The sequence below is a fragment of the Macaca nemestrina genome, chromosome 7 (assembly GCF_043159975.1).
Source record: "Macaca nemestrina isolate mMacNem1 chromosome 7, mMacNem.hap1, whole genome shotgun sequence".
Classification (NCBI taxonomy): Eukaryota; Metazoa; Chordata; class Mammalia; order Primates; family Cercopithecidae; genus Macaca; species Macaca nemestrina.
This window is the reverse complement of record NC_092131.1, coordinates 174,791,421-174,806,115: the sequence shown is the minus strand read 5'-3', so window position 1 is coordinate 174,806,115 and position 14,695 is coordinate 174,791,421. Positions and strand designations below refer to the sequence as shown.

Sequence of the window (14,695 nt, the reverse complement as noted above, 5' to 3'; positions counted from 1 at the left end):
CTTGTACATCTAATGAAATTCTCAATTACTTAAAAAAACACAAACCACAAAAATAACTTTACTAAAAGTTGGATGTTACCTCAGGAGAATATTGTTTTGTTGCCTCCCAGATGAGTTAGCTGGTACAAATGACAAAATCAGCGCATCACTGGTTAAAGTCCATGGAATTCTGTGACAACCAATCTACAAAGTACAGGGGCAGTTAGGAAAGTTGTGAAACAACATTTGCCAAATGAAATATTGTTACAAGCAGTTATAAGAATTAACTTTAGACATTCATTAGACTGTATGTATGACAAGACTATACTCACTTCTTTGATCAGACTGATACAGATAGAATTTTTTCTATTCTATTCTATTCTGTCTATTCTATACAGATAGAATATTTTCTATCCATGTCAGTGCTTTCTCAGCACACTGACTTCAAATTTATTTATTCTATAGCTAGCACATTTCTTTAAACACAGCGAACACAGTGTGCACTATTGTCAGAGAACCTATGTACATCCTGATATGCAGGAAATCATTTCTAGATTACTCATGATACCGAATACAACGTAAATACTATGTAAATAGCTGTTACACTGTGTTTTTTAGGGAATAATGACCAAAGAAAAACACTGCACTTGGCTGGGCACAGTGGCTCATGCTTGTAATCCCAGCACTTTGGGAGACCGAGGCAGGCAGATCACTTGAAGTCAGGAGTTTCACACCAGCCCGGCCAACAAAATGAAACCCCATCTCTACTAAAAACACAAAAATTAGCCGGGCATGGTGGTGGGTGCCGGTAATCCCAGCTATTTGGGAGGCTGAGGTAGAAGAATCGCTTGAACCCAGGGGGCAGAGGTTGTAGTGAGCTGAGATCATGCCACTACACTCCAGCCTGGGCGATAGAGTAACACTCTGTCTCAAAAAAAAAAAAAAAAAAAAAAAAAAAAAAAAAAAAAAAAAAAAAGAAAGAAAGAAAGAAAAAGACTGTACATCTTCAGTACAGATAAAACCATACAATTTTTTGTCAAATATTTTCAATCCATGGTTAGTTGAATCTGAAGATGCAGGCCCCATGGAGAAGGATAGCAAACTATATATGAAATTGTTTGCTAAATTAATAGGAAAAAAAAGAGAAAAACAAAACAACTGGTTCAATCTTAGCAGCTGGGTTGGCAACTGATTAAAATACACTTGGAAGATACCACATGAAATTGCTTCACTTTAAGAAAATGAGAAGTAAAACAAAAGACATTTATGCAGCCAACAAACATGAAAAAAGGCTCATCATCACTGGTCATTAAAGAAATGCGAATCAAAACCACAGTGAGACACCATCTCATGCCAGTTATAATGGTGACCATTAAAAAAGTCACGAAACAACAAACGCTGGAGAGGATGTGGAGAAACAGGAACACTTTTACAGTGTTGTTGGTAGTGTAAATTAGTTCAACCATTGTGGAAGACAGTGTGGTGATTCCTCTAGGATCTAGAAGTGGAAATACCATTTGATTCAGCAATCCCATTACTAAGTATATACCTAAAGGATTATAAATCATGCTACTATAAAGACACATGCACACATATGTTTATTGCGGCACTATTAACAATAGCAAAGACTTGGAACCAACCCAAATGTCCATCAATGATAGACTAGATAAAGAAAATGGGACACATATACACCATGGAATACTATGCAGCCATAAAAAAGGATGAGTTCGTGTCCTTTGCAGGGACATGGATGAAGCTGAAACCATCATTACAGCAAACATGAGAACAGAAAACCAAACACCACATGTTCTCACTCATAAGTGGGAGTTGAACAATGAGAACACATGGACACAGGGAGGGGAACATCACACACCAGGGCCTGTCAGTGGGTCAGGGGCTATGGGAGGGACAGCACTAGGAGAAATACCTAATGTAGATGATAGGTTGATGGGTGTAGCAAACCACCATGGCACATGTATACCAATGTAACAGAACTGCATGTTCTGCACATGTACCCCAAATAATAAATAAATAAATAAATAAATAAGAAGTAAAAACTCATAATATCCTTGGATTCTGACCATCTCATCACCCTCAAAAGGTCAATCAGTAGTTCAGGCAAATGTGGGAACAGACCAAGTACAGGCAGGAACATTTCTCTTGGGTCTCACTGTTCTGCTTCCCAGGCTCTGTTTCTATGGTATATAGATGCCGCCAACCAAACTCTCAGAGTTTCCATTTTACCCTACAATTGAATTTTTATACACAAATGTAAAATTCATTTCCTCCAATAAAGGCACTCAAGTGGTTTTCAAATACCCCAGTCCCTGTGGTTACTTCTAACTGACCAACTAGTTGCAATTCCAGGCAACATGTTTGACTGGAGTGGTCTCTGTGCTGGACCTCAGCTCACAGAAGTGGTACAGAAGTGTTTTGGTCACTCATTTTGTTCAGATTTAAATTAGATCAATCTTTAAGTCATCATCGATCCAGGCACATTTTAAAAAGGAACTTTGAGTCTGAGATATGTGACAGATACTGATCACACAGCTTTCTGTCACCCTGGGACATGCTGACCCACACTATTTAATCATGGAGACCAGCATCACTGCCAATGGTCAGCCCCCTGGAGGACTAGCATAGCCAGGGTCACATGGTCATTGGAGTGTCATGATCTCTTAACAGGATGTCAGTATTTTAAGGACAAAATGTTTACCATGGGAAAATTCCTACTGGTCCCTAAGGACAGGAAGCAGAATTATTCCCATTACTTTCCATCATATTACGACACAAGGAAACAATAAACTTGGCCATATAAAATGTAAAATGCAGTTTTGGTCTGCATCATCTTGTGAGAAGAGATTATATATATATACACACACACACACACACACGCATCCATTTTTTAAAATTTGTATAGACAAAAGGTTTCATTATTAATCAGCATAGAAAACATACTAATTTGTAACTCTTGGAAATGTTTTAAATGTTATCCAAAGTACAGAGAAGAAAAAAATCTTAAGGAAAACTGACGCTTCAGATAGCGCATCAGATTAATAATTCCTAACACTGTATTAACCTATTGTTCACAAAACCAAATCACTGACAGTTTTAAAAATAATAAAAATAAATTTACCAAAAATTGGATACTACCTCAGGAGTGTGTTGTTCTGTTTCCTCCCAAATTAGTTAACTGGTACAAATGACAAAATTAGCCCTTCACTGGTTCAGTGGTAAAATTCCATGGAATTGTATCTCACCCAATCTACAAAGTGTAGAGGAAATTAGGGAAGTTATGAAACAAAATTTGCCAAATGGAATATTTAGTTACAAGGGAATATAAGAATTCACACTAGACACTCACTGGACTATCCAATGAATGACAAAATTATTCTTACATCCTTGATCACTATAAAATATAAACTTTTTTTTTTAAATCTGAGACATTAGTCTCAAAGTTCCCCTGGCATCCCCAATCAAAAGCATTTATTACAATTAGGATATCTCTTCAAACACAATGGAAACCTTTGAGGATATATGAATATAGCCAATGAAATCTATGTAAAAAAGAATTTGAAATATAATCTAAGTTTATTTGAGGCAGTATATAGTTGAATCCAGCACTCAAATAAAAACAATGGTTTGCTTTTTCATAAGAAAAACCAAAATCGAAAAAACAAGTGATACAATCCTAGGGGCTGAATTGGCAAGAACATTAAAATACACTAGAATAGTCTACTTAGAGTACCATTTTTTTTTTTTAATTTCCATGTAATTGTTTCACTTAATTGAAAATAAAAAGTAAGGTCGGGCATGGTAGTTCACGCCTGTAATCCCAACACTTTGGGAGGCTGTGGTGGGTGGATCACCCAAGGTCGGGAGTTCGAGACCAGCCTGGCCAATATGGTGAAACTCCATCTCTACTACAAATACAAAAATTAGGCAGGAGTGGTGGCGGGCACTTGTAATCCCAGCTACTCGGGAAGCTGAGGCAGGAGAATCTCGTGAACCCAGGAGGCAGAGGTTGCAGTGAGCCGAGACTGTGCCACTGTACTCTAGCCTGAGCAACGGAATGAGACTCCATCTCAAAAAAAAGTAAAATCTCATTATCTTTGGATTTGGATGTTGACCCTCTCATTACCCTCAAGAGACTGATCATCAACCAGAAAATTCTGCGAGCTCAGACAAATGTGTGAATGGCTCAAGGGTAGGTGCAATAACGTCCCTTGAGTCTCACTATGTCCTGGTTCCCCAGGGTCTACCAACCAACTGTTTCCATAAATGCTGCCAAGCAAGTACAAAGAGACTTGCTATGTCAAACCACAGTTAGATATTTACAGACCTGAGAACAATTCATTTGCTCTAATATATATGGGTAGGTTAGTTTTCCAATACCCTAGTCCCTGTAAACTCGCTCCCTCCTCATGTTTGCCTGGCATGGTCCCAGTGCTGGACCTCAGCTCACAGAAGTGGCACAGAAATGATTTGGTCACTCATTTTGTTCAGATTCCGATGAGATCCATTTTTTTATAGTCATCATCGATCCAGGCACATTTATAAAAGGGACCTTGAGTCTGAGATATGTGGCAGACACTAAGCACATTGGTCACTGGGACACACCGACCCACACTATTCAATCATGGAGACCAAGATCACAGTCAATGACCAGCCCATGGTGGACTAGCATAGCCAGAGTCTCATGGTTACCAGAGTGTTACGATTCCCTAAGAGGAAATGTTGGTATTCTCAGGACAAAAGGCTTACCAATATTAGAGTTCCCACTGGCCCTTGAGGATGGCATTAGTCCCAATACTTTCTTTCCTTCTTGTCTTGCCTCAAAGGAAGAATAAATTCATCCATATGAAACCCAGTTCTTGGTCTATGCTGTCCTGTTGGAAGAGAGTATGTATATGAATCTGAGAAGCATACATGGACAATTTTTAGCCGTGCCTAAGACAGGATGTTTCACTATTAACATATATGGAATACACACTAACTTATAACTCCTGTTGGACATTTCATGTTATTCGAAATACAGAAAAGAACAAAATCTTTAAAAAAAAGAGACTGATGCCTCAGCTCATCAGAATATTAATGTCTGAAACTGTTAGTATTAACCAATTCTTTGTGAACCTAAATTCTTGAGTACTTAAAAGAATAAAAATAACTCACAAAAATAAATTCACTAAAAATTGAATGTTACCTTAGAAGTGGTATTGATGTGCTTCTTCAAAGCTACATCAGCTGGTACAAATGTCAAAATTAGCACTTCACTGGTTTGGCAATGAAATTCCATGGAATTCTATCTCACCCAATCTACAGAGTACAGGAGAAATTAGGAAAGTTGTGAAACAAGATTTGCTTAATGAACTATTGTGTTATAAGCAGTTATAAGAATTCACATTAGACACTCATTGGACCATCTGTATAACAAGAACAATTATGCTCATGTCTTTGATCGAAATTGTATGGAAATAATGTTTTCTAAAACATTTATCCCAAAGAACCTCCAGCACATACCCTTCAAAATCATTTATTACAACTTTTAAATAATACAGTGGTCACACATGGAGGACCTATGAAAGTAGACAATGAAATCCATGTGAAAATCCAAGAATTTGAAATACCACTTCTAAAAATGTTTGCTGCAACATGTAGTGGAAACCAGCACTGAACCATGTGTTAAACAGCTTGCTTGGTTGATGGGAAAACAAAAAAGAAACAGCTGTTTCAGTCCTTGTGACTAGGTTGGCAATCAAATGAAAATATACGATAAGATTTCATGTATTTATATCTTATATGATACAAATATCTTATATTTCATATAAGTTTCATATATTTCATGTAAGATAATTATTCTTTAATTTCCATGCGATTATTTCACTTAAAAGGAAATGAGAAGTAAAAACTCATGATGTCTTTGAATGCTGAAAACTCTTTGCCATCAAGCAACAAATCATCAACCAGAATATTCTGAGCGCTCACACAAACGTCCGAATGGCTTGTGGGTTTGCACAAGAATTTCCTGTAAATCCTGTAACTCCTGTGCTGGCTCCCCAGTGTCTGGTTACTGCAGTGTATAGATGCTACCAGCCAAGCACTAGAAGAGTCTCCATCTTACCCCCAACCACATATTGGTAGGTAACTGTCCAATAATTTCCTCTACTGTATATGAGCTGGTTAGTTTTCTAATTCCACAGGCCGTTTTGGTACCAGTGCTGACCAAACTGAAGGCCCTCCTCGTGTTTGTCTGGCACGGTCCCTGTGCTGGACCTCAGCTCACAGAAGTGGCACAGAAGTGATTTGGTCACTCATTTTGTTCAGATTCCGATGAGATCCATTTTTAAGTCATCATCGATCCAGGCACACTTATAAAAGGGACCTTGAGCCTGAGACATGTGGCAGACACTGAGCACACAGCTGCCACCTTTGGAAGCATGGAGACCAGCATCACAGTCAATGACCAGCCCAGGCTGATGAGCACAGCCAGGGTCACGTGGTCACTGCAGTGTCATGATCCCCTAAGAGGAAATGCTGGTATTCTCAGGACAAAATGCTTACCAATATCACATTTTGAGGTTTTGATGTCAGATTTTTCCATGATACACTCCATTCTGTCACTTTTTGAGGTTAAAAAAAAAACTTTCATATGGAAATCTGTGCTGGTTCCACAATGAACTACAAGGATAGAGAAAAAGTGAGCAAAGATGTGTAACACAGACATTTACCGTTCAAATGGCCTGGGGATCCCCACGCTGTAGCCCTTCTCCCATGCGTAGCTTCCGTGTTCCCTACACTGGAGAATCCCCTCCCACACTTCATGAAGCTACTGGCTGGTTGACCCAGGTTATCCCGTATGACTGAGTTGCCTGACCTAGGGTGCTCTCTTCATTCCTGTGGTCCAGAGTCTCCTCCCCCTACACAGAGATACCCGGCATCTGGAAGTACAGAAAACCCTTCGCCATCTCAGGAAGTACCAGTAGGCACGAGCTGGAGGACCGGCAACATCAGATAAACTAAGTGATCAGAACAGCGCCCCCTCAGCTCTGATAGCAAGATTGCCTATGAAAACATGGCCTACAAATGTAGGACAGGACATTCAAATTAAACCTAAACAGGGCACACGCCTGCTACAACAAAACATTTGAATAGATTCAGATTCCCCTAACTTAAAAAGGAAAAAAAAATGCAGGATAAACTAAAACATTACCCATCTAACAAGAAATGGAAAAATCACAATTAGAAGGAAAATCATACGCAGGATGAGAAAAGACAGTTAACTAATCCAGCCTCAAGATTAACCAAATGTTGTGCTTATCTGAAGAAGTTAAAAACAGTCATGGTAAAAATGCTTTGGCAAATAATTATAAAGCTTATTGAAAAAAGCAAAAAAGTAGAAATCTCAGAGAGATAGTAGTAGTTTTTTTTTTTTTTTAAATAACCAAGTGAAAAAATAGAACTGAAAATTTCAAAAATAATAGAGTAGTGATTAAGTGAATTTAGAATAGAACAATCAAATTTAGCTAATCTAGACAAGAAAGAAAATACTCTGGAAAAAAAAAAAGAACACAGCTTCATAGATCTGTGTGTGACACGGAGACATGAGGTTGAAAATAATTATAATATTCTTCTTTTTTTTTTTTTTAGACAGAGTCTCTGTTGCCCAGGTTGGAGTGCAGTGACATGATCTTAACTTGCTGCAGCCTCCGCATCCCAGGATCAGGTGATTCTCTTGCCTCAGTCTCCCAAGTAACTGGGACTATAGGCGCACAACACCATGCATGGTTAATTTTTGTATTTTGTATTTTTAGTAGAGACGGGATTTTGCCCTGTTGGCCAGGATGGTCGTGATCTCCTGACCTCATGATCTGCCCACCTCGGCCTCCCAAAGTGCTGGGATTACAGGCGTGAGTCACTGCGCCCAGCCGGCAGTCACAGACTTTAGATTGGAAATTAAATCCCATATTGTGCTCACTGAAACGTGAACACAATGGATAAATCAAACCATCACAAGAGTACATGCGAGACATCTATACAGGTGAAAACAAGAATTTTATCCCCCAAAATACCTGCACACAAAGAAGTATGGTAGGACAGAAGTCCAAGTCTAGATATGAAACATTGTACCCGGAACTATCTGTGGGAGGCAGGGCTGTGCCAATGGTTTACCTATGCCTCTCTGGAAAACACAACCATCCTGGAAACTGAAGCATGTCTTCTAGGCTCCATTTTCCGACTCTTTAACAGAACTCATAGAAAAACCTTGACGAGCTACAGGAAAAAAAGCCAACAAACCACGGATAAAGTCAACTAAGTATTATACAAACAATTAGCATAACTGGAAACTGTTCCAGCTTTACAGCACAATCTTTTGGATTATTCCTCCAGATATAAAAAAAAATAATAAGTGGTTAAATATTTTGTGACTTGAGTGTGAGAGAAAATGACATCACTGAATATAATCACACAAGCACTGACCCAAATTCAAGGTAACACCTATCACTGACATGCACATTTGGTCCCTTACCAAAATAAGAAGAGGCTATGTTGCAAACCATGTTGGTGTATCTTCTAAAGCCAGAAGAGGCAAAAAATCACGAAGATATATTAGAACACCAACAGTACAGGAAAATGACAAGTCTTCTTTCTATGCAACTCCATACTCTCTTACATATGCAATCTGTATCTGCACTGGAAGCGTATCAAATCAAAGTCCACAATTAAACAGAAAAGGTATATGCACAAACAAAAATGAAACGGAGTATTTCTTGTAGGATCCTCCTGGTTTCACTGCTTTTTCTCTTATTCTGACCAGTGGCCGAGTATAGCTGTGCAACTTAGAAGAGTAATGACAAATAGGAAGAGACATGCACTCCTCCGCCACTGTGTTAGTTATTGACGTGGTGGGTAAAATGGAAAACGGAGGGTCTCTGCAGAGAGATGCTTAGGGAGCCCACAGCCACAGTCCTCCAAACTGGGGAGTCCTCTGTGGCTGCAGAAGCAGCAACTCCAAGTACCTGTTGAAGTCAGAAATGGAGAAAAAAGAGGAAAAAAAAAAGAAAAAGGAAAATCAGGCAGAGCCACTTTCCTCAAACTGGCTGGGGCCCCAGGTGGCCTGTGGCAGCAGCAGTGGCAAAAATCAGTCAGACTCCACCTGGCAAGGCGAAGGGGCAACAGAAGTAGGAGACATGGTGAGGAGCACAGGCCAGGCCAGGCACACGGGGCTCATACAGGCAGATGGCGTGCTTCACTTGCTTGTGCAGGTGTTCACCTTGGAGGGCCAAAAAAGGGCCTTTCAGGTTCTCCCTAATGGATATATGCACACCCTACTACTTACTATGGTTTATGGCCAGAAGCCTGGCCATCTTGGGTGATATGCCTAGCATTCACTGGGAACATTATGTGGATAATATTCTACTAAATTCCACAAATTTAAGTCTTCTGAAGAAACCGACTTCCTCTAAGGGAGGAGGGAATGCAGAGCTAGGACAAGTCAAACCTGGCCATGCAGAGACAGGCTACCCGCTAACTCTTCCTGTGCCACAGGCACATTCACCTGCTCCTGCATACAGTATGTGTGCTTCCCTGCCCTCACAGAGAGGAATCCTTCACACAAGGAATCTCCTGTGCACAGGAGGCCGCACTCCCCTGCGACTCCCTTTGCCCAAAGGGGACCCCATCCTAAGGCTGGACAAACCCCTCAATGTAACCTTCGTCAACAAATGGAAGTGTTCCCTCTCTATCTACCCACTGTTGGAGCAATGTGCCAGACCTCAGTTCAATGAGGATGACGGTATAGAGTTTTCACTCGTTTTGCTCAGCTTTCAAAGGAGTGCATGTATAAAGGTCATCATTGATCCATGCACAGTCTTTGTACCTACAAAGATGGAATATCAAAAGGTTTTGGAAAATGGACATTTACCATCCTGAGGGGTCCACCAGCTTCTGAAGAAGCCCACGCCACATGTGCTGCACGTGCTCAGGGGCTCCCCACCATCTCCAGGAATCCCCCAAGACAAAGATCATCCATCGCAGCCTGTGGCCTTCTTCCATGTCAGACCACCTAGGAATGAGAGGCAAAACAGGTGTGCTTGAGAAAGGCATGCAGGTACACAGGTCTCAAGCGCCATGCCATTCATTCCGTTGTGGTGCATCCTGTACCTACTTCCCACAGGCTACTACGGAAGGAAACAGAGGCACTATAATTTGTGGGTGTGGTCTGGTTTAGTAACACCTAAATTTTGCTGACAGCCATGAGTGACAAGATACAAACAAATCCATTGCTTCACACAGTTAAAAATAACTACAAACCTTTGTAGGTCTGCAATGCTTATAACTAAGGTCTGGTATTCCAAGAACCATTGCCAGTGATCAAGGAACATATTTCAAAGGCTCACTAATCCAAGATGGGGCAGAAAAGTAGACTATGACCTGATAATTTCATCTGTGCTACAAACCACAATCTGTTTTCTGCTAGAAAGCAGAATTTATAGAAAAGAAAATGGTGTGTTAAAGAAACAAATTAAAACTCTCGAGAGAAATCCTTGCACTTAAAACCTGAATGATGGTTTCATGGAAGCTCTGCATGGCAGGAATGAGGGCCCCTGTGTATAAGGGAAAAGTTGGCCTGTGAATGTCTGCTGGACATAAAGGGTCCAATGGGAGCCTTGCAGATACAGAAAATTATCCAACACTGCCTTGATATTGGACACAGGTCCACATGGGATACCCTAATTTTGTCACACAACCCCTGGGCAGTGAATCCTGCAATAAGATTTAGGAAGAAAACTGCCTTTGACCTTAGGCAGGAGGTCAACACTGCCCCAAACCTGACCCCTAACGTACTTCTTGTTAAAGAGCCCCAAGAGAGGTGTCCACAATGACCAGACAGTGCCCCCAAAACAGTGGAAACTCCAGTAGCACTAGGATAGCAGAATGGCCCAGACTTAGCACTGCAGGGAGTACTAGTACAACCACAAGGACATGAAATATCAAAAAAAAGACCTTCTGAAAAAGTTTCTGGATCACTGAGATTATTGCAGAAAGAAGAGACTGATAGACTTAATAGGTAGGAGAGAATAGGGCCACTTACATACACCAATATATTTTGGTTTTGCTACGGTTCACTTGAGCTACCATCCACACTGCTGTTGTATCACCACACTTAATGCTGGGATAACCACAACATTTTTTTTTTTCCTGATACTGACCCGACATACTCCAATAAAATGTTCCCTGGAGAAAAACATGTGACTGGGGACAGAACAAAGACTGCCAGGAAACAAAAGCCATCTGCGGAAAGGCCCTCCCATGTAGACATCAGATCATATTCCACTCCCAGCACCCCAAAGCCAACATGGCATTTGTGATGTGCAGTACACACTCGCAAACGTGCCTGACCATCCCCGTCTTAGGGTACCAAGTCAATACATGCATGGCGCCTTCTCATCCCCACCTGGAGTAACCATCGCTGGCCATGGGATTTCCGTTTCTCCGGAGGACATACAAATCACTCATGGAGCCAATCCACAGGATATTCTCCAGAAAGAGAATAAGCACCACTAACCTCTTCACAACTGACTTCCGCTGCTGCTACAAAAACACCACGGGCACTAAAAAGTCCTCAGCCATGAGAAAAATGAGCCAAAGAACAGCAAGGGTGTGGCCTTGGGCTCTTCCCAACCACAAGGGGCTATCTACCTCTGGGGGACAAGGGAACCCAGAGCCAGCACTCAAGGACAAACCTGGCCACACAGTGGCGGGTTACCGGCTAACTCTTCTGTGCCACCTGCACATTCCCCTAGTCCTGCAGACAGTGTGTATGCTGCCCCAGCCTCACAGAGAGAAGGCCTTCACACAACGAATCTCCTCGGCACAGGAGCGCCTACTGCCCCATGACTCCCTATGATCCAAAGTGGACCCCATCCTAAGCCTGGATGGATGGCTTAGTGCTACCTGCATCAACAAATGGAAGTTGTCCTTCTCTCCAGCCCCAGCTGGAGCCATGTGCTGGACCTCAGTTTGCTGAGGACGACGGTATAGAGTTTTCACTCATTTTGTTCAGCTTTCCAAGGAATGCATGTATTGAGGTCATCATCGATCCATGCACAGTCTTTGTCCCTACAAAGAAGGAACATCAGGGGCTTTTGGAAAATGGACATTTACCAACCTGTGGGATCCACCAGCACCAAAGGAGACCAGATTCCACTTGTCAAGGGGCTCCCTGCCATCTCGATGGATCTTCCAAGATGAAGACTGTCCCTCGTAGCCACTGGCCTTACTTCCATTGCCACAACTCCTGGGAAGTGCAGAGGAAAAACAGGTGTTCTTCAGAACGGCAGGCAGGCACACATGTCAAAAGGGCTAGGCCATTCAATTCACTGTGGTGTATCCCATATGTACTTCCCACAGGCTACTGCCCTTTTGGGATGGGTGTATGGGTCTACCCAGGAACGAAGATATCAGGCATGTGTTAATTTTGAAGGCACTATCAAGCTACAGAGCCCTAAGTGTAAGAACTCACTCAAAACCACTCATTTGCCACCACTGACTCAAAAGCCCTCCTCTTGGTCATCAGAGAAGACAAAGGCCACAGGGCTACTTAAATGAGGAGAGTTTCGGGGAAAAACTCTTCCAGTACAAAAGGCAATTTTCCTTCGGTCTTGAAGACTTTTCACCCTGGGCTACTTCAACACTTTTCAGATTGAGAAAAACGTTCAATAACAACTTAACCTCTACCTCAGCGTCTTCCTCACAGGTGCAGCTCAGGGATCCAGAGGAGCACCAGACACACTGACTCCCACAGGGCTTCTAAGGCACTGTGGCTGAGAACATCACACATTTTAAGGCACTTTCCTATGAACATGGCTGCACAGTCTAAAACCTATGCATCACTGCCTGTGGACACTAGCCCTGTCCTACAACAAGATGACTATTTCACAAAGACTGCTGGGAAGCATGAGGAGAAATTAGAAAATAACCTAACATCACGAGCCACTATGGTAATTAAGCACAGAGACCTTCCTGGACCACCAAGGAGTAGAGATCTCCAGGATGCGGGAAGTCACACTCTTACAATCAGGCACGCTGACTGCACTGAGGTGCCTGAGCGGTTCAGAGGCAAAGTATGCACAACCTAGGATGGGTAGAAACCCTGGGCCAATATAAGCTCAAATGCCTAATGGAGACAAGCATCTCACACAGGGTCCTGAACACAGACCAAGTCAGTCTGAGGAGTTGCAGAAGCACGTGGACCTGCCATCACATTCCTGTCCCAGCACCCTGAGGTCATCATGAAACGAAACGTGGGCGCCCTACAATGTCTGAAAGAGGCCCACAGCCATCGCTCCACGACCCACATGGAATGCTGTCCAGTAAATGCACATGCAGGCCTCTCCCCTTCCCACTGCCAAGACCCTTCAGGGGCGATGGGACTGGCTTCCTCCTAGGGACATACAAGTTCAACATGGATACCCGCTCTGGGCTCCTCCGCAGAAAGCAAATCAGCATCGCCATCCTCCTGAGGACTGCCTGCCCCCACTGCTACCCAAACACCATGGGAACTCCTACGTCTCCAAATGAGGATGAAAGTGAACCGAAGAAGTGCCCGGGAACAACACTGTGCTGTCTGCCCATGCAGAAGCCACTGTCTTCCTCGGGGGAGGGCAGGAGCCAAGGAGTATGAATCAAGGACACACACAGCCACACAGAGGGAAACGCTTCAACCAAGCTGTCTCTCAGCCACGGAAGTCAAAATGCCCAGCTACTCCACTTTGCCCAAAGACGACCCCATCCCAAGTGTTGACACAGCCCGTCTCAACAAATGGATGTTGTCCCTCTCTCTAGCCCCTGATGGAGCAGTGTGCTGGACCTCAGTTCGACGAGGATGACGGTATAGAGTTTTCACTCATTTTGTTCAGCTTTCCAAGGAATGTGTATATGGAAGTCATCATCGATCCAGTCTTTGCCTCTGCAAATGAGGAAAATCAGCACGCTTTAGGAAGGAATCACTTACATTCAGGAGGGTTCCATCAGCCTCCGAAGGAGCCCACGCTCCATGTGGCCCCAGACTTCCGCCATCTCGCAGGATCACATGAGATGACAATCATTCCTTGCCAACATGAGCCTGCTTTTTACACGAACACCACTGGGGAGGTGCAGAGAAAACACGGACATGCATCAGAAAGGCAGGCATGTGCACAGGTTCCAAGGGCCATGTCATCCAGCCCGCTGTGATACATTTGCTGTCTGCCTGTCTCTGGCCTCACCTGTTCATAAACACAGAAATGCATGGACACAGGGATGCTCGTCTGGGGGTCAGGTGCCTTCAGAGTACATCATCCCACTAAAGAGCATATTTAGCATCCTTCTCAATATCGTTGCTTCAATACCTACAATGATGCTCACAAAGCAGGGGGCCCTCGACCCTTAACGAGAAAGGCTTTCACCTATATCTATATTGGGTTTAAGATAAGCCAGAGGCTCCTCGAGTATCACAACCAACGAGCGGGAGCTCACTTGTTCATGCAATGTACATGTCCCCCAAAGACACAGGATACAACATGGGCACAGAGGCTATGCCTGGTGACCAAAACTCTAATGTCTTCAACCAAGGACAAAGTTAGCCAACAAATGACAAAGATGCGGCCTTGTATTCTCCTCCCAACCAGACAGATTGTCTTCTTTCAGGGGACCTGAGAACTCAGAACAAGGACTC

At 42.8% G+C, this 14,695-nt stretch overlaps 1 protein-coding gene and 6 non-coding genes across 7 annotated transcripts in view; all 7 read right to left on the bottom strand.

The window, feature by feature from the left end:
* Positions 1-14,695, bottom strand: part of LOC105499088 (collagen alpha-1(XXVII) chain B-like) — a 252,065-nt gene that overhangs the window by 203,686 nt on the left and 33,684 nt on the right. The window contains exons 23-32 of the mRNA XM_071099387.1: positions 13,994-14,125; positions 12,149-12,277; positions 9,902-10,042; positions 8,149-8,250; positions 6,541-6,657; positions 5,183-5,295; positions 4,744-4,868; positions 3,133-3,244; positions 2,061-2,224; positions 80-183 (exon numbers count right to left, since the gene is read on the bottom strand). The gene's annotated coding sequence lies outside the window, so the exon portion shown is untranslated. The remainder of the gene's footprint in view (positions 1-79; positions 184-2,060; positions 2,225-3,132; positions 3,245-4,743; positions 4,869-5,182; positions 5,296-6,540; positions 6,658-8,148; positions 8,251-9,901; positions 10,043-12,148; positions 12,278-13,993; positions 14,126-14,695) is intronic.
* LOC112423085 (small nucleolar RNA SNORD116) lies at positions 2,379-2,470 on the bottom strand. The gene has a single exon (XR_003013557.1). It is a non-coding gene; the product is annotated as a small nucleolar RNA SNORD116 (small nucleolar RNA).
* On the bottom strand, positions 4,431-4,525 carry LOC112423083 (small nucleolar RNA SNORD116). The gene has a single exon (XR_003013556.1). It is a non-coding gene; the product is annotated as a small nucleolar RNA SNORD116 (small nucleolar RNA).
* Positions 6,249-6,340, bottom strand: LOC112423081 (small nucleolar RNA SNORD116). The gene has a single exon (XR_003013554.1). It is a non-coding gene; the product is annotated as a small nucleolar RNA SNORD116 (small nucleolar RNA).
* LOC112423074 (small nucleolar RNA SNORD116) lies at positions 9,748-9,839 on the bottom strand. The gene has a single exon (XR_003013549.2). It is a non-coding gene; the product is annotated as a small nucleolar RNA SNORD116 (small nucleolar RNA).
* LOC112423059 (small nucleolar RNA SNORD116) lies at positions 11,991-12,082 on the bottom strand. Its single transcript, XR_003013534.2, has one exon. It is a non-coding gene; the product is annotated as a small nucleolar RNA SNORD116 (small nucleolar RNA).
* On the bottom strand, positions 13,846-13,937 carry LOC112423056 (small nucleolar RNA SNORD116). The gene has a single exon (XR_003013531.1). It is a non-coding gene; the product is annotated as a small nucleolar RNA SNORD116 (small nucleolar RNA).